Source organism: Triturus cristatus, chromosome 11 (genome assembly GCF_964204655.1).
Source record: "Triturus cristatus chromosome 11, aTriCri1.1, whole genome shotgun sequence".
NCBI classification, from domain to species: Eukaryota; Metazoa; Chordata; class Amphibia; order Caudata; family Salamandridae; genus Triturus; species Triturus cristatus.
The window spans coordinates 335,113,823-335,139,286 of NC_140594.1; positions in this window are offsets into that span (position 1 = coordinate 335,113,823).

Here is a 25,464-nt window from a genome sequence, read left to right on the forward strand (position 1 = left end):
TGAGTCCCCCCCCTGTCCACACCCTCCCCCAGTGGCGCTGCGACCCATCCTTCCGCCCCTCCCCCCTCCTTGGGGCCTGTGGTTCCTTCAGGTGCAGGGGAGTCGCTGGAGGACCTTGCTAAGGTGTGCAGCGCCATCCTGGCCTCCGCCTTTGGCACTGCCCCACCCCCTGTGGTGGAGTCCTCCATCCCTGCACCCACGACGCCTACCCTTCGCCCTCATGTCCCTGCGGTGCCTGGTCCTTCCCCCCCACATGATGCCCTCCCCGCTCTGGAAGATGAAGGAGTCTGACTGTGCAGGCAAGCTAGGGGACACGCGTCCCACTGTGTCCCCCACCTGGATTGGAACTTTGGATTGCCCTATGGGCATTGTACTTTTTGAACTGTCAAGGGACAAACATATTTTTGGATGCTGATTAAAGCAATTTATTTTTCCTTAGTACACTACTGTCTGTCTGGTATTGCTGTTGGTCGACCTGCCCCATTATTTTGGGTGGTGATTATGTGTTGGGTGTGTGGGAATTGTCCTCTTGTGCTGGTCATAGTGTGGATCCTGGTATCTGTGTGCCATCACAAGCTGTTGGCTACATATCTTTGTTCATGTAAGCAGTTACTGCATGGTGACATCGTCCCAAGGTGTGTTCCTTCCTCTGTGTAACCTGACTTCTTCCCTGCAGGGTATTTCCAATATGTGGTGCTGAGCTGTGTCTACATTGGCTGGCTGTGTGACGGACTCGTTAGACTTGGCCAATGCATGCTGAGCGATGTCTCCACCTGCATCATTCGTGGCGTCCTTGGTGGTCACTGTACTTGTGTATGTAGACTGTTGCCATGACTTCATGTGTACATGTATTCTTTTAGGCGCTATGCATATGTATACTTCCAGCCTCGCACACATGTGGTACATGTACTGCAGGATCTTTGTGCACCTGACTGACATTTGTGGGCGTTGGATCTGTGGGTACTCCACCCTTTTCTTTGCAGGGGCACTGCTGTGAGTGTTAGGCACCCACCCCTCCTGTGTCTGGGCACTGCTGGGAGTGATAGGCACACACCCCTCCTGTGTCTGGGCACTGCTGGGAGGACTCTGCACCCAGCCCTCCTGTCTCTGGGCACTGCTGGGAGGACTCTGCACACACCCCTCCTGTGTCTGGGCACTGCTGGGAGTGATAGGCACACACCCCTCCTGTGTCTGGGCACTGCTGGGAGTGATAGGCACACATCCCTCCTGTGTCTGGGCACTGCTGGGAGGACTCTGCACCCACCCCTCCTGTCTCTGGGCACTGCTGGGAGGACTCTGCACACACCCCTCCTGTCTCTGGGCACTGCTGGGAGGACTCTGCACACACCCCTCCTGTCTCTGGGCACTGCTGGGAGGACTCTGCACACACCCCTCTTGTCTCTGGGCACTGCTGGGAGGACTCTGCACCCAGCCCTCCTGTCTCTGGGCACTGCTGGGAGGACTCTGCACACACCCCTCCTGTCTCTGGGCACTGCTGGGAGGACTCTGCACACACCCCTCCTGTCTCTGGGCACTGCTGGGAGGACTCTGCACACACCCCTCCTGTCTCTGGGCACTGCTGGGAGGACTCTGCACCCACCCCTCTTGTCTCTGGGCACTGCTGGGAGGACTCTGCAAACACCCCTCCTGTGTCTGGGCACTGCTGGGAGGACTCTGCACCCACCCCTCCTGTCTCTGGGCACTGCTGGGAGGACTCTGCACCCACCCCTCCTGTCTCTGGGCACTGCTGGGAGGACTCTGCACACACCCCTCCTGTGTCTGGGCACTGCTGGGAGGACTCTGCACCCACCCCTCCTGTCTCTGGGCACTGCTGGGAGTGATAGGCACCCACCCCTCCTGTGTCTAGGCACTGCTGGGAGGACTCTGCACACACCCCTCCTGTGTCTGGGCACTGCTGGGAGGACTCTGCACCCACCCCTCCTGTCTCTGGGCACTGCTGGGAGGACTCTGCACCCACCCCTCCTGTCTCTGGGCACTGCTGGGAGGACTCTGCACCCACCCCTCCTGTCTCTGGGCACTGCTGGGAGTGATAGGCACACACCCCTCCTGTGTCTGGGCACTGATGGGAGGACTCTGCACCCACCCCTCCTGTCTCTGGGCACTGCTGGGAGGACTCTGCACCCATCCCTCCTGTCTCTGGGCACTGCTGGGAGGACTCTGCACACACCCCTCCTGTCTCTGGGCACTGCTGGGAGTGATAGTTACACACCCCTCCTGTCTCTGGGCACTGCTGGGAGTGATAGGCACACATCCCTCCTGTGTCTGGGCACTGCTGGGAGGACTCTGCACCCACCCCTCCTGTCTCTGGGCACTGCTGGGAGGACTCTGCACACACCCCTCCTGTCTCTGGGCACTGCTGGGAGGACTCTGCACACACCCCTCCTGTCTCTGGGCACTGCTGGGAGGACTCTGCACACACCCCTCCTGTGTCTGGGCACTGCTGGGAGGACTCTGCACCCACCCCTCCTCTGTCTGGGCACTGCTGGGAGTGATAGGCACACACCCCTCCTATGTCTGGGCACTGCTGGGAGTGATAGGCACACACCCCTCCTATGTCTGGGCACTGCTGGGAGTGATAGGCACACACCCCTCCTGTGTCTGGGCACTGCTGGGAGGACTCTGCACACACCCCTCCTATTTCAGGATATGTACGCTTAGGACATACACGGGTGTGGGTTCGCTCCATGCATACGAGATGGGGGTAGGGTCCGTACATACACGGTTAGGGTGGGGGTACGATCCATAGGTACGCGGGTGAGGGTACGGGTCGTACTTACACTGTTGGGGTTGGGGGTACGCTCCATACATACGCGGGTGTGGGTACGGGTCGTACTTACACTGTTGGGGTGGGGGGTACGCTCCATACGTACGCAGGTGTGGGTACGGGTCGTACTTACACTGTTGGGGTTGGGGGTACGCTCCATGTATACGGGGGTGGGGGTACGGTCCGTACATATCCGTCCCCACGCTATGTGATGCTTGTGCGGCCCGTACCCAGGCCTTTGCCACATGGGTACAGCCATCCCGCCATTGTTGGGATGACGTAGGTGTGGGCGTGGTACGACTCGTACCCACGCTCTTAAGGCGTGGGTACGGGACGTACCTGTATTGTTGTGTTGCCAGTTCGCGTCGTCAAGCACTTCTGTTGTGGCGGACGCTGGCTTTGCTGGACACGCCCCCACCCCCTCGTAGTGACCAGGGCCTGGGGGTCAGGTATGTCCAGGGCATGTGTTCTGTGAGACTTTGGTGGGGGTTTTGTGGCCTGCCCCTGGTCCTGCCCCCCCCTTTCCCCCCTCCCTTTGTGTTCTGACCTTCTGCGGCGTCTGCGTCGTAACCTGTAGAGGAGGTCGACTGCTATGAGGGCCAGGATGACACGTAGATTCGGGTCCATGTCTGTCCGTCACGTGCAGGTACTCCTTGTTCGCGTCGTCCTGATTTCCCGGCAGTTTTTGGCTGCCGGAAAATATTCACCGTGCGGGATGACGTCGGTGCGAATCGTAATTCCTGGTTCGTGAATGGCAGGCTGCGTGCGTCCCGACGTCACGTCGGCGCTTTCCCGGATCACATTTGTATGTATATTTTCGTCGGTCGGGGTTTTGTACGATTCGTACGGAAATGGTATTTCCGTGCGAATCGTAATTCCATGTTTGTATATTTTTTCGACCGGGTACGCGTCGGACGGAGAATATGCTTCGTCCGACGGTTCGTACCCGGTTTTTACAGGATCGTGATCGGCACCCAAATATGCCGCATAAAAGTAATCCATGTCGCCAAGTTTGGGCTCAACCCTGAGAATACCGCCCAAGGTTCTGCAACAGCCACAAACATCCAAACCGTTCATACATAGACTTCTTAGATTGCTCGAGTAAGGCACTGAATGGCTGGGTGAGGGGCAGTAAAATTAATGATTATGATGGTCAGTGTACATCCTGATGCTGATGTATCACATTGTTGAAAACTAAAACAGCGATATGATTAAGCATTCACTAAAGACATGAATTCTCTCTGTTAAAACATGTTTGTTGTCTTATGTTGACTAATGTCTGGACTCCATTTTGTATTGTCATGTCTCCACGTGCTTTGCACGAGAAGAGTCCTACCTTCTCGCTAGTTGCTCTTGTAATCTGCCTAGTAACAGTCTATAAATAGCTCCTCTGTCCGTCTGGCGCCTGTCCAGACTTGACCACATCTGTTATCAGTTAGTCCTTGTTTGACCATGTTTTCGCGGGCTCAGGAAATTGTTAACTCCGCCCATATATTGATCCTGTATCGAAAATGTCCATAAATGGTAATGAATTTTGCTCCACCTACTTATGAGCCCCTCTGTTGTGTATAAAAGGGGACCACGTACGCAAGTTCTTTGTGCTACTCTATGCAATACTGAAGAGTGTTGTGTAGGTTGTAGGACCACCCTTAAGGGTTAATAAACTCTGTCTTTGTATTTGCAATTTCCGTGCCAACTTCCTTCTAGCTTCTGTTACAGGAGAGCGAACCCTTGTATTTTCTGCGGGCCTAGCTTGGGCCTGTACTCATCAATTGGCGCCCGTCACGTGGGGCTCATCGGCGACTCGGATGCTCGAAGGACTGGTCGTGACGAAGGTGAGGAATTTGGCCGGGGATGTGATCACTGCCAGCGGCGTCTTTTAGTCCTGGCATCCCGAGGTTTCTTCCTTCCCTTCCGAGCTGACCATCTGGGTGGCGCCGGTCCTCGACTGAGACCTCTTCTGTCGGTTTGCCGTGTGACAGCCGTTTGGGCGAATTTTGGAACTTGGCAGTTGGAATCTGGACACTCTTGATTGGTAAGAACCGTTGTACGGTACTTGCTCCGAGTTTGGAAGCCTGGGTTGGCTATTTGAGTTTGATTTGTGATGACCGGTCATATTTTGTATTGATTACTGTGAGAATATATGCGTTGCAACACATATAGGCAGGTAATGTGGAGATATTTCTCCGGAATTGTTTAAATCTGAACGGCGCAAAGTTTAAGTGCCATTTTTTGATAATACTGCATATTTTGCATTATTTTTGAGCATGCCTGCTTTTAGCGCACTCCGTAAGTGGTGCTGCTGCTTTGGAAACCGGTTAAATCTTGAGGAATCCGCTCCAGCCCCCCCAGAGGGGACTCCTAATAGGGATATGTATGTGAAGCATGGTCTTTCCTCTATAATGTACAGCACAGTGTGGAGGAAATACGCCAAAAAGGATCCTGAGTTACGATGGCCTTTGTATGGATCGTTTGATATGCGTAAGATTGAGTATGTGGAACAATGTATGTGTAAACGGCGTGCTCAGCAAGACATGTTTGAATGTGTACGGTTATGGGTGAAGGAAGTGCGTGAGCGAGAGAAACGTGAGAAAGCGCTGATTGATAAAGAGCAACGGAAAAATGATCATGTGAGAGCACAGGAAGCGAAGCGTCGGGAGGAAAGAGAACTGGCGGAGAGACAAGAGAAAGAGCGTAGGTTGCAAGTCTCGGGTCAATATGCTGTCCGCCAGCCACTTTATCCTGTCCTTACTAATCTCGAAGATGATTTTAATTTATTAGATCGCTCTCCGCCCCCTTATGTTGGCGCGTCTGCCCCGAGGTCACAGGATTCTGGATCGGTTTCGGATAAGGTAGACACGCGGTCCATGTTATCAACTGATCGTATGGGTGAGCTTCGGAAAATTTCTTTTTGCGCGCTTAAAGGCAAGCTATCTCTTACTGAATTATTGGAATTTTTGGGAAGTTGGCAGGATAGAGAGAAGTTGTATTTTGTTGAAACTTTTTCTGAAGAAGTGGTTACTGCCTTTCAGAAATATTCTGATGTTTTTGAGCCTGAAGATGTAGTATCAGATTCTAAAGCATTACGTAACGGTGTCTTTTCTCCCTCCAAGGTACCTGATGCGGTTCGAAGGCTGTTTACATTGCGGGACAAGATGCTTGAACTTAAAGAGAGAGCACGCCAAAAGACAGGGGAGAAGGTGAAATCGGATTCACACGTCGGCGGGAAACAATCGTCTACCTCCCATTCAGATAAGAGCGAACAAGTGCATGCTAAACCGATGCGAGAGGTGGCACCTTTGTATGTTCCTCCTAAAGGAGCAGGAAATAGTCCAGACATGTCTTCCCCCGATGCTAGGGGATATTTTGTGTATAATTGGGTTTATACTCCCTGGCATAGGACTGATGTTATGGCATTAAAGAATGCATTGCCTGACACCCGCAAGAATCCAGCGGCCTTTTATGAAGAGGTCGAAGTGGCCTTGAATTCTTGTACTATGATTTAGCAGATATAGATTTGTTCTTTGGGCTCATTTTACCACCGGATATGTGGAGATCTGTGCGGAAGGTGGATGATCAAGCCGCTTTTAAGGCTAAGTGGTCCGAGATTGAGGATGAAGATGGGGAGAGAAAATCCGCGCAAAAACCGCCCCAGATTATTTTAGATCTCCCTGCCGCTATCTTGACCAAGTTGAAAACGATTATTCCCCCTAAAAAGATTGACTGGAATAAGTTAGCCTCGTGTAAACAGAAGGTTGATGAATCAGTTTCAGACTTCTTTACGCGCTTTGAGGAAACATTTCATGATTTCAGTGGTCAGTCACTTTCGGATGATACGGGTCGACATCTTTTTGTCGATAAATTTGTGGCGAATTTATTACCGGGAATAGCAGCTCGATTAAAGGCGAGTGAAAGTTCTTGGTCAACCTCGTCTCCGGCATCCCTCCTTACTATGGCTCAGTATTATGAGCATCAGGAACAAGAAGCGAAGGGGAATGAGGAGAAGAAATCGAAAGATTTGAAAACTAAGGTGATGTTAGCACAAGTGTATGGTCCGCCTCGTCGGGGTGTTGAAAGAGGTAGAGGAGGATTCTATGGTCCCCCTTCGGGTCGGTCAGATGTTACTAGAAATCAATGTGCGCATTGTAAACAGTTGGGTCATTGGGCCAGGGATTGTCCGGTACTATATGCACCCCGTCAGGGACGTGGTCAGGGACCGCCGAGAGGTAGAGGGGGCTTTTCGAATTTAAGAGGGAATTCCAATGATCGTGCTCGCTTTGAGCCTAACGTGCAGCAACGAGATAGACCTAATATATTTGATCGGCAAAATCAGTATCAAATGTCTGGGAATGACCGTTCTGGGTACCATGATTCGCAGCATGCGTAGGATTGCGTTGGATGGGGGTTGGAATCAGTTGAAGGGCCGGTTGATCAGAGGGGTCCTTATGTTTCAGCAAATGTTCTGGGTTCTACTGATCGGTTCCTAGTTGATACAGGAGCTACTCGCAGTGCGCTGTCCAAACAATTGGTTCCGAGGGCTCCCCCATCTGGCTTAATGGTTACATCGGTAGGGTTTGATGGTACACTCTCTCGAAGCCCTCTATCCCGACCCCTTGCATTTCGTGTTGAACAACTTTCTGCACCTTGTCCGTTTTTGCTTGCTCCGAACACGCCTGACAACATTATGGGTCTTGATATGCTTAAGCACTTCAGAGCTATGATCCGCTGCTCCCCTGCTGGAGTACGTGTGATATTAAACGATAATCACCCTATGACAGAACGGATGTGTGTGGTTGCAGAGGCTACTGTATTAGCTTCTCTCCCTCGTACTTTGTGGGCCACTTTGGATACTGATGTGGGACAGATGGTGATTCCGCCTGTCCACATTAGTGTCCAGGAGGGTGCTGTGTTACCACGCCTCCCTCAGTATCGTATTTCCCAGGAGGGGGAGGAGGCACTCATACAGATTGTGCAGGATTTGATTAAGGTGGGAGTAGTGGAGGAAGTTCCCTACAACGTCTGCAACAGTCCTATTTTACCCATTTTGAAGAAAGATACTGATACTAGGGTTTATCGTTTTATTATTGACTTAAGGGAGGTGAATAAGATAGTGATACCTCAGTATCCAGTGGTTTCTGATATCACGACGTTACTTACTCTGGTCCCACCAACGGCGACCACATTTTCAGTTATCGATTTGAAAAATGCTTTCTTTTCGATTCCTATTCATCCTGATAGCCGGTACCTCTTCGGCTTTACTTTGAATATGAAAAGACAATTGGTTTCCTTTGTTCTGCCTGATGGTGTCGCCCTTATACAATATGTCGACGACATCTTGTTGGCGGCCGACACTCCTGAGCTGTGTGAGAAGTGTACGTTATCCTTGCTTTCCTTTTTGGCATCTCACAATCACAAAATGTCGAGGAAGAAATTGCAATTCTGTAGACCAAAGGTGACTTATTTGGGTCACCTTTTGTCTAAGGAGGGGCGTGCACTCACACCAGATCGTATTCAAGCAATTTTGGACACGCCAGTACCTTCCACACAGAAGGATGTGCGTGCATTTTTGGGTCTTGCTTCTTTCTGTAGGCAATGGATATTGGGGTTTTCACACATAGCTAAGCCATTGTTAGCACTTTTGACAAAAGATACCCCAATTCCTCTTCCCTGGTCAAATGAGTGTGAAATTGCCTTTCAGCAATTGCGACAAGCCCTTTGTTCAGCACCAGTGTTAGGTACCCCTGATTATACGAAGCCTTTTACACTGTATGTGCATGAGAAAGATGGATGTGCATTATCAGTTTTAGTGCAGATGCACGTCGACAAGCAGCGCCCTTGTGCATATTTTTCGGCTGTACTTGATCCTGTTGCCCGAGCATTGCCTGGTTGTTTTCGCTCGGTTGCGGCGACAGCTGTGTCAATACGCCAAAGCGAGGGAATTGTGTTATCTCATAAGCTGTTGGTATTAGTTCCCCATGCTGTTGATGCTCTGCTTAATCAGACAAAGACGCAGCATTTGACCAGTACTCGTTTAACGGGATATGAGTTGACGCTTTTGGCTCCTCATATTACTTTAAAGAGGTGTGCAACGTTAAATCCAGCCACATTGTTGCCGTTCCCGGAAACTCAGTCTGAAGCATGAAAAGCACACAACTGTATTCTTGTGACTGAGGAACAGACAAAGGGTCGTATTGATCTCCAGGATACGCCCTTTGAAGATGTAGATGGAGAGCTATGGGTAGACGGATCATGCCTGAAGCTACCAGATGGTACGACTTCAGCAGCGTATGCAATTACCACATTACAAACAATAGTGGAGACAGCACGCATACCGCAGAAATCAGCTCAAGCAGCGGAACTGATAGCATTAACACGAGCATGTGAGCTCAGTGCAGGATTGTGTGTGAATGTTTATACAGATAGCCGCTATGCCTTCGGAGTAGCGCACGATTTTGGCCTACTCTGGAAGGAGAGAGGGTTCCTAACGTCACATGGAGTACAGATAATGTATAGAGAGTTAGTTCACAACCTTTTGACTGCATTAACATATCCAAAGAAGATTGCTATAGTTAAATGTAGTGCCCATAAAAAGGTGGTTGATAAAGTTGGAGAAGGGAATGCTTTGGCAGACCGGGTGGCACGAGAGACGGCGATGCAGCCTGGCTCTACTGCAATGTATGTTGTGAAGTCACAGGCAGAAAGATGGCACGATGCTAGAAGAGAAGTGCTGGAGATACAGAGAACAGCTTCCGATAAGGAATGGGAGCAATGGTCCAATGATGGAGAATTAGATGATGAAGGGTGTTGGAGAAGTAAGCAGATGGATAAATGCAAGTTACCCACAGATTTCGTACAACCTATGGTTCAGATGGCACATGGACTAGCGCATGTCGGAGCTTCCGCAATTGTCAAATTACTCACACGAGTTTGGGAGCATCCGGAGATCGCGAGTACGGCAAAGAGGGTAGTGCAGACTTGTATAATTTGCCTGAGGTATAACCCAGGAAAGGGTACACGAACTCCAGCAGGAGGATTTGCGACACCTACTGCACCCTTTGAGGTTTTGCAGATGGATTACCGTCAGCTTGAGCGCTGTAACAATCTGAAGTATGTTCTAGTAGTGGTTTGTGCCTTCAGCAAATGGGTTGAGGCATACCCTACGAAAGACAATACTGCAATGACTACAGCCAAGATGCTATTGAAGGAGTTCTTTCCTCGATATGGTGTTTGTAGATTGTTGTGGAGCGATAACGGACCTCATTTTATAGCAGACGTTATCAAGTATGTCCTGAAAGGACTGGGAATTACCCAAAAATTCCATGCAGTGTTTCACCCTCAGTCTGCGGGATTGGTTGAGAAATATAAGGGTACTTTGAAGCTTAAGATCGCTAAGATCCAAGTTTCGACTTCTTTGACTTGGCCAGACGCTTTACCGCTGGCATTATTGTCAATTAGATTGATACCGCATTCTCGGACCGGTCTCACACCCTACGAGATCGTGTTTGGACGCCCAATGAATATTTGGGGTCCACCGAAACCGAAGTCAGTGTATGATGTACCTTGTGTAATGATGAATGATTATCTGGCACAGTTAACGGATAATTTGGTTTCTATTCATCAACAGGTTCGAGAAGCGCTCCCTGATCGGTCCACAGGTGAAGGACGTAACCTCCGGCCTGGAGACCATGTCATGATCAAGGTGTTTGAAAGGACGAACAGTCTGGAGCCGAGATGGGTTGGTCCTGAGCAGGTCTTGCTCGCAACGAGGACAGCTGTGCGAGTCTCCAATCGGAAGAACTGGATCCACTCCTTGCACTGTCGCAAAGTGCCGCGTGGATTAGTGGAGCCTGCTGTATTGACCGACCATCGAGAAATCCTGACTGCAGAGAAAGGCCGTGCTGTGGAACCGAACGACACTGAGGAGCTCTTCCCGGACCAAGCGATTCCTGGAGGAGGAAGATATCATCTCAGACCGAGGAAGTGATTTCTTTTCTGTATCCAGATACGTTGTCAGAACGGCCCTTTGGTTAGTGAAACGGAGAGCCAATGAGGCAAGGAGGGGGGATCAGCCCTGCATTAGTGTAGTGACACCCGTCTTGGCCCGCTGGTGAAGAAATCAACGGCTGCCTAAGGGGAAGAGTTCTGACAACTTTTTAGTTTCAGGAAGATATTGACTTTTACTATAAAATGGAGAAGAAGAAGATTTTTTGTGCGACAAGCTTTATTATCATTGTAGCTATTGTTGGTATAACCACGTGGTTTGTTGAGGATGTGACTCCTGCCCGTGAGTTACTTGTTTTGACTACTCCAGTGCCTGAGGAGCACTACTTTTACACCCTTCTGTATCAAGAATTGAAGCATCGTCAGTCTTATTTGAATAATACTTTCATCCAGATGTTGCATCATACCCATGTTGCTACAAATGCCACGAACTGTTGGATATGTGGTATGATGCCAGCTCATCAGAAGAAAGGAGGAACGCCGTTCATACCTCTTCCTTTCTCTCATAATGGCTCTTGTAGAGCATGGTACACTTTGCTTTTTGCCACACGGAAACCTACAGTGGGACGATTACTTTTTAGACTTAATAGGGAATGTCATCAAGATAAAGAAGGCTAACCACAAGCGAATGGGACAATATGGGAGTGGGAAGAATATCGACCAGATAATGAATCGATCCCCTACATCTTCACGAACACCAGAGACACTGCTGGAAACGAACAATTTGTGATTCAAGTGGCACAAGCTCAAGCGGACCTGTGTGTTCAGAGTGTGGGTCATATTCCTGTTGGTATTAGTGACTGTATTATTGTTTTGAATATAGATGGATTAAATAATAGTACTTTCTTAGCTTCCCACAATACGTACTTCGTATGTGGGAATAAGGGTTATTATCGCTTACCAACCGGCTGGTCCGGAGTATGTTATGTAGCGTTCTTATTACCCCCTGTATTCTTAGCGCCTGCATCCTATCATAAAGATTTGAAGTTATTGAACAATGTAACTGTAAATAGGTATAAACGTACTCTATCTATTGATGATGTTGACCAAACTGACACTAGCTTACAGCAGTATGTTGATTTTAACTTAGGATTGTTTTTCTTTGTTGGAGCTGCCCTAAATAGTAGGAAGGTTCGACAATTAACAAGAGTTGTAGAGGCTGTAACGAATCAAGCCGCTGCTGCTCTTGGGAATCTTACGGAAGAATTACAAATCACTAGAATTGTTGCGTTACAGAATCGTATGGTATTAGATGTTATGTTAGCAGACAGAGGTGGAGCATGTAGGATTATCGGAAGTAGCTGTTGTGTATTCATTCCTGACCACACGCCATCAGTCTATAACGCTATTAATAAATTGCATAAAATCGCAGCTGAAATTCATACAGAAAATGGCACTTGGACCTTTTCTGGATGGTTTTGGGCATTGATTACTACATGGGGATGGAAAGTTTTAACTGGTCTTTGTATTGTTGTAGCAATTCTGTTTTCCTGTTGCATCTGTGTTCAGTGTGGTCCTTTACTCTGTTCTTTATGTGTGTCATTCTGTATTCCTGATAAGAAAGCTATTGCCAATGTCACCTATCAGAAACATTTAAACAAAGAGGTGGAAGAGATGATGAAAATTGACATATATGATGATTATCCTAACAAGCCGAATGTCTTCAGTAAATGCTGAAAGGGTCGTCTGTTGAAAACTAAAACAGCGATATGATTAAGCATTCACTAAAGACATGAATTCTCTCTGTTAAAACATGTTTCTTGTCTTATGTTGACTAATGTCTGGACTCCATTTTGTATTGTCATGTCTCCACGTGCTTTGCACGAGAAGAGTCCTACCTTTTCGCTAGTTGCTCTTGTAATCTGCCTAGTAACAGTCTATAAATAGCTCCTCTGTCCGTCTGGCGCATGTCCAGACTTGACCACATCTGTTATCAGTTAGTCCTTGTTTGACCATGTTTTCGCGGGCTCAGGAAATTGTTAACTCCGCCCATATATTGATCCTGTATCGAAAATGTCCATAAATGGTAATGAATTTTGCTCTATGTTGTATCCACCTACTTATGAGCCCCTCTGTTGTGTATAAAAGGGGACCACGTACGCAAGTTCTTTGTGCTACTCTATGCAATACTGAAGAGTGTTGTGTAGGTTGTAGGACCACCCTTAAGGGTTAATAAACTCTGTCTTTGTATTTGCAGTTTCCGGGCCAACTTCCTTCTAGCTTCTGTTACAGGAGAGCGAACCCTTGTATTTTCTGCGGGCCTAGCTGGGGCCTGTACTCATCAACATGCTCGATATTTGTTTAATGGAGATGCGCAAACACTGGTGGATAGCAAGCTGACTGATCCAAGGAAGCTTGTTGAGGATGTGGGCATCTAGGTCTGTACCCATGTGTCCAAGAAGGAATCTTTGGGAGGCTCACAAAAGGTCAGAGTTAGCACCAGAAGAAGGAAAGGGGAGATAAAAACATCCCACAAGGTCCCTACAATAGTTCAGGGGATTTGGTCCTGTTCCCAATTTGGCCACCAAAAGAATGATATTGTGGGTAAAAATATTGGTAGGTTTGTCTCTAAGTGCTACAAGTGATACCAGTATGGGCACATCAAGGGAGATGCTAAGTGGTCCAAGAGAGCACAGCCCCCAGTGGTGGGTAGTCCCAAGGGTTGGTCAGTGTAGTGCTTGGGCAGAAGATGATCCCAGTTAGAGTGGTGGGGGCAGCTGAGGTTACCTTATTATCCCTGGGTGATGCAGAGATAGCACCTAAGGCCCACATGCCTGCTAATACCTCCAGGTATAGGCAGTGGGTCACTATCAATGGGCAGAGGGTGGAGGCCCTGAGAGACACAGGAGCTAGTATAACTACTGGCATGTGTCATCTGGTGTCCTCACATCAGGTGATACCCATACTTTTCACCAGGTTGTAGTATCAGACAACCTTGAGAGCCACTATCTGGTGGCTCTTGTTCCCTTCTAGTTGGGGGTTCTCAGGTTCACTTAAAGTAGGTGTGACACCTGCTGTGCCTGTGGATTGTTCACTAGGAAATGATTTAGAGCACACAGCCTGGAAAGACATGGAGTCCAACTCGCACCTGGAAATGTTGAGGTTGCCTGAGTGGGTCTGTGCGACCAGTCAGTCAATGACTGCCCAAGAGGAGAGTCTAGAGCATGGAAGAATTGCCAAGGCAGCTGTAAAGAAAGGTAAGGACAGGAGGCATGGAAAACACTGCCTCTGAAGCTTCCTCGGTACCGGTGGATGGGACGCGTAGGAGACAGCCCTGAAGGACATTGCCTCTATAGGTGACCTGCCTGAGCTTGCGGGGTGGCAAGTTGAGGGTGGGCCGAACATGGAGGATTTCTGCAAGGCAGAGAGATTGTCCAACACTGAAGGGGCTGAGACATCAGAACAAGGCCGAGACAGCTAGTGACACCTGTAGAGATCACCTCATCAATTTGGAGGACAACCTGCTTTACAGTGAGGCTAAGGTGCCTGTGCATGGAGCAGCACATGTGCTGTTGGACCCCGGTGTTACAGGGCTTTCCTAATGGGTCTGGCTCACGGGATACCCTTGGCAGGGCATTGGGGTGAGGACAAGACCTTTGACAGGCATGTTAGCCACCTTTATTGGCCCCAGATGAGGACAGCCTCAAAGGCTTTCTGAAGAAATTGTCTCACCTGTCAAACTAGTGGGAAGAAAAGAAGGAAGCTGAAAAAAACCCTGACTCCCATTTCTCTTGTTGGCACCCCCTTTTATACGGTTGGCATCAACATGTTTGTTCCCTTGGACCACAAACCTGCCTCGGGCAACAGGTTTATCCTGGTTTTGGTGGACCATGCCACACGATACCCAGAGGCCATCCCTCTGAGGACTATAGCTGCAACTGCAGTGGCTAGGACCTTGATGAGGATTTTTAGCTGTGTGGTTTTGCCCAAGGAAGTGGTGACAGGGAAAGTCCATGTTGAAGGAATGAAGGGCAACCTACAAGTTCTCAACACCTTATCACCCCAAGATTAATGGGTTTGTTGAGAAAGTAGCAAGGACCTCAAGGGCATAATTATGGCATAATTAGGGGCATACTGTTGCCCATGAGGTGGAATTGGGACGTCCTCTTGCCCTGTTTACTCTTTGCATACAGGAAGGTACTAAAGGAAAGAATAGGGTTCAGCTCTTTTGAACTCCATTATAGCCACCCTATAATGGGATTAGTTTGGTGAAGGACGGATGAGAGCAAGCTCCCAAGGAACCCCCTCAGGACATGGTTAGCTACATACTTGCCCTCTGCAACTAAATGCCGAAGTTCTCGAAAAAGGCTTCAGAGAACTTGGAAGCTAGCCAGGAGGCGATGAAGCAACTCTGGTTGAGGTTTATCTGGCTAGAAGGTGTTGGTGTTGAGCCAAGGGTACTCCATTATCATTGAACAGGACCCCTATGAGGTGATTGAGAGGAGGCGGTCACCAGCCTGGTGGACCTCAAGATCGCTAGAAACCCCCGATGGTCCTTCACCTCAATTGCCTGAAGCCCTAATATGAGAGGTCTGAGATCTCCATGTTGTTGGTGAAGAATAATGGAGTGGAACTGGAGAGTGAACTTCTCCTTGATTTCCTGTCATTCAAGGAGAAAAATGAGTCAGTGAAGGATGTCAACCTCCTCCTTACTCTGACAGAGTGCAGCGGAGGGACTGTCACCAGCTATTGAGACAGTTCCCCTTGCTGTCCTTACTCACCCCATGGCTTATAAACTTGTGTATCCACAATATGGACACTGGTGACAGTCTCCCTATCAAAAACAAAATCTAAAGACTGTCAGACAAGTTGAGGGCCAGCATCAAGGAAAAAGAGTTTGGAGTGATCGAGCGCTCCAGTAGTCCCTGGTCCAGCCCAGTGGTGTTTGTTCCAAAGGCTTCCACACTGGGCAGCACTCCAGAACTCCTGTTCTGCATGGACTACAAGGGGCTCAATTCAGTCACAAGGACTGTTGCTCACCCCAGGCCACTAGCTGATGAGCTACTTGATTAGCTGAGGTCTGCCATGCCCCAGAGTACTTTTGACTTGACTTCAGGATACTGGCAGATTGCCCTAACTAAGGGGGCTAAAGAGTAAGTCTGGACGGTGAACTCCGCTCGGCTCGCGGAGTTAACAGAGTTTTCTGCACTCCGCGTTACGCGGTGCTCGCGGAGTTCTGAAAAACTCACTCTCATTCGTCGATGTCAAGTTGGCAAGCACGAGCGAGGAAAATCCACCTCCGGGCAAGATTTTTCCTCGTTAGCAATCGTCAACATCAAGTTGGCGAGCCCGAGCATGGAAAATCAACCTCTCAGCAAGATTTCTCAACGCGGGCAGTCAGATTCTCATTGCAAGTGGTTGCGTATGCTCATGTTGAGAAACTGTCCGTTTGCGTTGATAAAGTTGCCGCTCGAGTAAAAATCTACTAGAGTGGCAGAGAGGTAGCAGCGCCCACTTGCGCTGTGCATAGTGCCATTCGTGTTGACTGTACAATGCGGACAAGCATGTGGCATGGAAAATCACTGTGAATGACATTTATTTAAGGCACTCCGCCGCTTGCGGAGCTCCACGTAGCGTGGCAGAGTTGTTTTGCACTTCACGGAGTTCCGGTACGCGGAACTCTGCGTACTACACCCAGGCTTACTAAAGTGAGATCTGCATTTTCCACACCAGAGGGCCACTTCAAATTCAAGGTAAAGGTCTCTGGTCAGAAAAAGTACCCTGCCTCCTTCCAGAGGCTGGTGAGCCAGGTTTTGGCTGATATGTAGGCCTTCAGTGCTGCCTACTTGCATGACAAAGCTATCTTCAGTCGCAGCTGGGAGGACCACCTGTTTCATCTCCAGAAAGTGCTTCAGGCTCTGCAACAGGCAGGCCTGAGTATCAAGGCCAGTAAGTGTAAGGTAGGGCATGGGTCTGTGATTTGTCTGGGAAACCTGGTGGGGTTGGATAAGGTGCACCCCCTCCAGGCCAAGATTGAAACCATCATGGCCTGGGAGCACCCCAAAACGCAGACAGAAGTGAGGGCCTTTCCGAGCCTCAAGGGCTACTACAAGAATTTTGTCAAGGAAATGGCACCATTGTTGCCCACTTGACTGATCTGATTTCGAAGAAGCAGCCAAGATATGTTACCTGGACAGAGGCCTGTCAGAAAGCTTTTGACTCCTTCAAACAGATCATGTGTACAGCTCCTGTACTCAAGGCCCCTGACTTTTCCAAGGAACATATTGTGCAAACAGATGCCTCATAGCATGGCATAGGGGCAGTTTTGTCACAGTTATTAGAGCAGGGCCTCAACCGACCTTTAGCCTTCATAAGTAGAAGATTACTTCCCCAGGAGCAAAGATGGGATGCTATCAAGAGAGAAGCCTTTGGTGCGGTCTAGGTACTGAAGAATCTGAGACCATACCTGTTTGGGAATCTCTTCTGGGTTTAGACAGACCACAGGCTCCTCAGATGGTTGACGCAGATGAGGGTTGGGAATCCCAAATTGTTAAGGTGGTCCGTAGCCTTACAGGAAATGGACTTTACGGTGGAACACCATCCAGGGTCAGATTACGACAATGCTGATAGTCTCTCAGGTTTTTACACCCTAATGAAGAGAATTCCTAGGAGTTTGGGTAGTTCTCCTCACTTTCAGCTGGGGACACACGTGTTAAACCTGTCAGTCTTAGGGTGGTCTACCCCCAAACATTTTGCCTTCATCCCTCTTATTTTTGCTCACCTCGTTTTTGCTGGCCTTAGGACTCTGCACACCTTACCACTCTTAACCAGTGCTAAAGTGCATGTTCTCACTCCTTACAACATGGTAACATTGGCTTATCTACAATTAGCCTATTTGATTTACTTATACGTCCCTAGAAAAGTGGCACCTAACGTATCCAGGGCCTGCAGCACTTATTGTGCCACTGACTTAAGTAGCCCTTCAAACATTTCTCAGGCCTGCCATTGCAGCCTGTGCGTCGAGTTTTAAACAACCATTTCGACCTGGCAAAATACTTTTTGCAGGACTAAGCCTTCCTTTTTAATATAACATATGGGCCAATCCTAGGGTAGGCCCTGGACAGCCAAGAGAGCAGGGTGCAGTGTCCTCTAGAAAGTAGGACATGTACTTTTATGTTTTACATGTCCTGATAGTGAAAAACTCTTGCATTCATTTGTCACTATTACCAGACCTATCTCTCTCATAAGATAACTTTGGAGTTACCTTATTACATTTAATAAGCTGTACATTTTAAATACGAACAGGTAACCAGTTCATGTTTAGTGATTTTGGAAATTGTAATGAAGAATCCTCTTTATTGAAAAGCTGGATTTTAAATTACAATTTTGAAAATAACACGTTTAGAAAGTAAGCATTTTCCTGCCTTAGCTGTTTAGTGCCTGCAGCCTTTCTCTGGGTCACATGACTAAGTGCAGCTGACAGTTGGGCTTTGTGTATTCCTTCCACTCAATAGAGAGATCAGGTCTGCCTGGATGAGCCATCACTGGCAGGATAGAAGGGGGAGCTTGGTGTAGCCCTACTTACAGTTGAATAGGCTGAGGTTTGTCTCCACACAAAGGGCAGCATACCCCTGGTAGTTAGTCTGGATCTGGGGCTGGGAAGGCAGGAAGCCTATGGACTAGAAAGGGAAATATCCGGAAGATTCTCCAACTTTAAAGTATGGCCCAGGTATAAATATTAGACCTCAGACGCCAACTCTTCAGTACACTTCTGTGAATACTCTGCCAGGAAAAAGGACTGCTGTGCTGGAAAGAGGGCTGTCGCTCCGCTAAACTGCTGCTCTAAAGGACTGCTGCTCTGCTGTGCTGCCCTGCTGTCCTCTTGCCTGTTTGAGAAGGGCTGGAACCTGCATCTGTTGAACCCAGGACCTGATGTACTCCAAGGGCTAGTTGGCTTATTTCCTGACTACTTTGAACCCAGCATCTGGACTCTGCCATCTGTGATTCCTACAGTGCCAAGTGGTGCCACCCCAGTCCTGGACCCTTAGAGATGGGCCTAAAGGTGCCCTGTTAGCCCATCTGTGGACCCAGCAGAACCAACGCATCTCCTCTGCTCGAGGTGTAAACACGAGCAGAATCAATGCATCACCTCTGCTGCGAGGATTCTCGCAGCAGAAGGATTCCGCTTCAACCCTTGCAGCTCGTAGCTCGCAACTCGCATCTGAACTGCCGCTAAATGAACAGTTGACCTAAACTTGTGACTTTGTTCTGGTCCGGAGTGACCAGATATCTACAGTTGGTGCTCGAAGCTGTTTGGCACTATTTTCACTGAAATCTTTAAAATTGCATATCTCCTATTCTACTGATTGAATTTTTGTCATTTAAATCCACTCTATTTTTCTAAATCTGGTGTTGGATTCTTTTGTGGTGTGTGTTCATTGTGGTATTATTTGAAGTGTTGCACAAACACATTGCCTCTAATTTAAGTCTAACTGCTCTGTGCCAAGCTGCAAAGTGATGAACACAGGTTAATTTGGGGTTTGCTTGTAACTTCACCCTGACCAGGAATGTGAATCCTACTTGAGTAGGATTTAACCACTCATAACCAGAAACCCAATTTCTTACAGCCACCACCTGCTAGATGTCACACAATTTAATTTATATAAACCTGTGCTCAATCCCTGATAACTTGACACAAACAGTCAGGCTTAAATCAAAGGCAATGTGTCAAGTATTCAAGTAATACATACACAGTTAAAACAAACAGAACAATTTATTAGTAACATAGGACCAAAATCACAACTATCCAATAAGGGTCACCGGTGATATGCTTTTTTAAAGATTTAAGTGAAAACAGCACCAAGAAGCACAAAGTGCAAATGACAGTCTATGGAAGTGGTAGACAGGGGCCTAGGCATAATTTGAGGCAGACTGTGATGAAGCCCTGTTTGGATACAACAAATAGATTGCGCCTAGTGAAAGTTTGAAAGTCAGAAAAGCTTGAAAAAGGTTCTAAGTGCAAATGCATAAAAGGAATTTGCCACGTTTTGAGAAGAAAAATCCTCCATGAACTGGCAACTGCTGCAATTGTAGCTGCCTTCAGGGAACAGAAGGTCCGATACTGGAAGAAAGTTTGTTCTGCTGGAGCTATGGGGCTTTCGAGATTTTTTTGCTGACATTTTATTAAGTCCCAGTTCACAATGGGACTTCTTCAGAGCTGCTTTGAGCCCTGACAGAGACAAAACTGAGATTCAATCCAATGCCTTGGAAGTGCCAGTCATATACTTTTTTCCGCAGTTTCCCCTGTAACTCTGGAGCTCTACAGGAAAGCTTCCATACTTTCTTCTGGTTCCTCAACAACGATAGTAGTATACTTCTAAATCCTCAGGACCTCAGGGGAGGGCACTGAGAGAATCACAGGGTGTCAAACAGAAGCCCACTGCAAAGTCCAGTCCAGGGCCAGTTGCCACTGGTCAGCTGAGTACTTTTAGAAAAGCTTGTTTGCTGTGTACTTGTAGCCACATAGGAGGTCATCCTACTGACCCCTGGAGTCCAATTTGTTTGTCTTGGGGACAAGATGCAAGAGGTCCAGTCTTTCATGGCTCCTCTCAGATCACAGACAGCAGGTCCAGTCCTCTTCTGATCTGATCTTCCACAGATAAAGTGTTCTGAGGAAGGCTGAGGGAGGGTTTAGATTTACAAGGCTCACCAGCCTGTGTATGAGGAACACCATAAAGCACTCTTAGTTCCTCTCTTTCCAATTGAAGAAATGTTCCCAGACCCTGGCTTACCTACTTTTTCAATAGTTCCTCTTTGTCTTACTGCAAATAAACCCACAATGTACCATATTCCCCAAATCTAAGATGGGAAAAACCTTATCCCCTTGTGCAGAGCCTGTGTGTCCACCCAGAGATGTGCCTTGGGCAATGAACACTCCTTCCTCTGTGTCACTTAAAGTCAGTTCTTGGGGTAGATTTCCTCCCACTGGGTTTGGTGCAAGCCTGATTACAAGGACAAAAGCTGGGGTCTTTTAAGTTACCACCTAATATTTACTTGTGACACAGAATGCACCTTTGAAGTAAAATTAAGTTACTGGACCCACCCCAGCTGGTCTTCCTGCTAGGAACAGAAAACATTTTCCTTCTCCCTGGCCATTGTATCTACCTGGGGGCAGTTTTCACACACCTTTCTCACCTAATTGAGGCCAAGTGCCGGCTGGGCAGTTGCTTGAGAGCTAATACAAATTAGCGTCCAACAGCTTCCGCCAGGGTATAGTCAACTTTCAAAATGTTTCAAATATATTTAATAAAATTCTGACTTCACCATTAGATTAGAGTTTTATTAAATACAAAAATAAGTCTTTGAGTGGGGTTTGTAGTTGGTACCAGTCAAAGGTTATAGATTAAAGTGTATATGTGCCAGCTTCAGTCTGACCAATGACAGCACCGTTTATGGCCTAGTCACTAGTGGAACATGCCATCTTTAATGTCACACATGTTCCACTCTTAAATATTATGCACTCTGTCTTGTAAAAAGCAACATGCAATTAGTAATGACTCAACACCAGCGTCACACAGAAACTCCTCCGGAAGCTCAAGAACATCCAAAACGCCGCAGTCAGACTGGCCCTAAACACCCCCCACTGCAGCCACATCACACAACTCCTGCGTGAACTCCACTTGCTCCCAGTCGACAAAAAAAACAACCTTCAAGCTCCTCACCCACTCATACAAGGCCCTCCACAACACTGGACCAGCATACCTGAACCATCGCCTCTCATTCCACGCATCAAACAAACTCCTCTGCTCCGCACACCTGTCATTGGACAATGTGCCACGGACCCGCAGGACCTGAATCGGAGGAAGATCCTTCTCCTACCTCCCCACCAAGACCTGGAACACCATACCCCTCCACCTCTGCAATCCCTATCTCTGTCCCAATTCTGTAAGGACCTCTAGACCTGGCTCTTCAAATTAACCCTCACTGGTGAGTAGCTGTGCTTTACAAACCCCTGATTGATTGATTGATTGATTGATTGATTGATTGATAGTGACTCATTCAATATTTAAAATCAGGTTTTCATACCTTCTTTTGACAAGTCTGTGCAGCAGGATTCAAGCTGCAGCTGCCAGGCCACACATTATAGGCCTGACGCCATGTTTTCACTGCCACTGTAGTGGATGGGACAATAGCTGCTGCAAATTACAATTGGCATTCAACATTTCATACCATGGGTGTTTCGGCACCAAATACTATTGTCTTGTATGAACATTTTATGTACTGAACTGATTTTAGGCCAATTTCACCATCTTTTAGGTGTCAGATCACATAGCAGTATTCTACTATTAGGGTTCAAGATTATCAGCAGGTGAGTCCCAAGCAGTTAAAAACTGAGTAACCACCCAAATAACGGCAACTTTGTAACTTATATCATTTGAAAACTTGGATGTCTTGGATTTAAATCTCAACAGGTTTACTCCACCTTTTATTTTTAGGTGAAAAAAGATGGTTCATTTGAGTGCCACTAACATGTAGACCGCAGAGTACATGGCACTTTTTATTGGTTTTGGTCATCCTGGTCATCTTTCCAAGACCTACAGGTCCCATTGAACCCATTGAATAAGAAACCAGGATTAGAAATGGGCTGGCCCAAAGCCCACTATATATATTGTTGTGTAGACAGTACGCTGAACACAACAATTAAATGAAGTTACTTCTAAACAAGATCTAAAAATGGATTGATCATAACAGTAAAACTCTTTTAATATTAAAATAGTGGCATTTCTAGTTTTTCGCCTTAAGCAACCCTCTCAGGGTAGCCCTTTCAGGCAATGCTATATTACAACTGTTCAACACTTTTTAAAATACTTGGGGATTTCTACCTTTTCCCAAAATACTCCAAGACTAAAGTTACAATAATAAATAAGCCTCCTGGGGCCCCATTATATATAGGGTAAAACGTCTCTGTTTATCACAGAGGTATGCCTTTAATTGGTTGAAACGGGTTCTGTCTGGGAAAATGTGCCCTACCGCAGTTACTGTGCTTCTCCAGAGCAGTTGTAAACTCATGCCTGGGGGGGGGGGGAGAACATTAGTGAAAAATGGACTGACCAGGAAAGTAGGGAAAGACACAGAGAGAAGGACGAAGGGAAAGTCAGGGAATCTGCCATAAAATGATAAAGCAGGAACCTGCAAGGTGAGATAAAGGGGAAGGTGGTGCCTGGAGTGGATTAAAGAGGCATGAGGTGAATTCGAGAATACTCAGTCTTGGTATTCGGCATGCTGACTTTCAACCGCGTCAGCTGTAGGCTTCTGAGCAGAGGTTTGGGCACCTGCACTCATTATTTTACAAATTAAGCACTAAAGCAGCCCATAAGCCTTTCACTGTGCAATTGGCAAACTGGTCTGCTTTTTATAAAGGAGGACGAGGTCCCCCTGTAGAGGTGTAAAGAGAGTGCACCACCTGAGAGCGCCTCTGGGGAGGGGTGCCATTGGAACCCCATGCCTTCTTTCAAGAGTCGCTCTAAGGGGGTGAACTGGCAATGCACCACCTCTGTGTGTCACTGTGCCTCTTGGCAGCTGTGTGCTCCTTTACCTCTGTGCTCGCATTCATAAAGTGTGAGAGTTGAGGCAAAGAGCCTGTTTCACAAATTTCAGGCTATTTAGTGTAATATGGCCCCCCGGACCACTGTGGGAAAAGTTGCAGTGTCCCCAGATATTTTAGGATTGGAGTTAGAAGAGTGTATTGCCTACTCACTGTCCACAAGAGCAGGAAGGGTGATGCAAAGGCCTCAGTAGAGCTTTACTGCAACGGAGAAAGGCCCGCAAAACCTATGAGTTTCTATACATGAAATAAAGGGGAAGGCTAACTAATCACAAACCAGCAAGTGTGGGCGACTTTAAAACACTGCAGTACTCAGACCGTGGAGAGTTCATCACACATACCATGCACTAATAGTTCCAAGTAGTACATACAACAATGCTCATAAGAAGCCTTTGCATGCACAACTGTGAGAAGTACTCTCATCTGTGGTCCCAGGAATGACATGCATCAAAAGTTACAGGTAGGACAAGCACCACTAGTCCGAGGCAGTTAAGTGATTCCACATCATGCTCCAATCAGGTGTGTGTCACCTGTCCAAGCCTCGCAATGGTAGTCAGTGTCGAAAGAGCAGTGAATCAGTCGTGGTGCAATCTGCTGTGACTTCGGTGCACAGCAGGAGCCAGGTGATGGTTCCTCTCACCAGGGACGGAGTGGTCAGTCCAACACTGCTTCAAATGTTTCTATACATTAGGATATTCATCAACAGGCTAGGGATTATTCACAGTGTCTGGGAGAGAGGACTGTAGGCTATGGGCCTGATGTCGAAAGGTATTCTATGGTCGCAAAGTCAGTGATTCACCAAATCGCAGGGTTTGCAATTGCAAAATACCTTTCAAAATCCCTTTTATGCTACACAAAGTTCTTTTAGACATAAAAGTGCCTTAACAACTTTGCCAAATCATAAATAAGAGGGAATAAAAGGGCGACCTTCTTCTACTTGTGATTTGGAGAGGAATGTTTCAATGGTTTGTGACTGCATCTGTGGTCACATACTATTGATCAGATACTAACAGATCAAAAAGGGTGTGGCGTCTGATTAGCAAAGAGAATCATGTCTGTCCTTTCCAGTCTCTTTCCAAATGGGATTTTTTTTTAAAGCAGCTCCCCTCTATTTAATGGACAAGGGCTGCTTTAAAAACATGTTTCTTGTTTGGGAATCCAAATGCAGGGAGGAAGGTCTCCTTTTATAGAAAAAAAGATGTTATCCTATGATTGTTGGACTCTCCATCAGAATGGCATGAGGGGCCCCTGACAGTATAAACTCATAGATACTCATAGGCCTGATGCTGAAGCAGGGTTCCCTGAAGGGTGGTCCCCCTGCGCCGCAGGGGCTGTACGGCGTGTGTTGGGACGCTGCATCCTATCTATTTAGAACTGCAAGTAAATGTGGGTTTAGGTCGCATGCAATATTTTCCTTCTGAAAGTTTCCTTTCTTTCAATATGTTTTTTAATTTAAAAGCCAGCAACTACGAAGAATTTCATCATATCGGTGTCAATGTGTTTTCAGAAATGTGTACAGACTTCCTATGGCCTCATTGCATCTATGTCTTTCTTGGTGCTAATCTTTTAGGCTCATGGGGGCATATCAAGCGGCAGCGATAATTATCGCTGGTAGCTCTTAGCGAGAACTTATTTATCGCTGGCTATCGCTGGCAATTATCGCCATGCTATCGCTGTATCAACAACGCATAGCGCAATGGCGATAATTTAACAGCGATAGTGGTGTTTTCCATGGAACATCGCTGGTTTTCCAGCGATGTTCCATGGAAAACGGCGATAACCCCATGGTCGTATCAGCATAATCTACCCCCATTGTTAGGTAGACGGCTTAGCGATTTCATTGTTAATAGGGGGAAGATGTGTTAGCGATTATTTTCGCTGGATCCCAGACGGGAACGCCTACCTCGCATCTCATTAGCGATGCGAGGCAAGGCACAAAGGATATGGGCGTTAAGGCATGGATTCACGTGTTAGTGTGTCCATGCTGATAGGGCGTTAAAATTATCGCCGCTTTTTGCCAGAAAACGGACGCTAAAGCGGCGATAATTTTAACGCTACGGCTTGTTGATATGCCCCTAACGTCTGCTAAAATGCGTGGGCCTGCTTGTAAATATCGCAATGTACATCTAGCGAT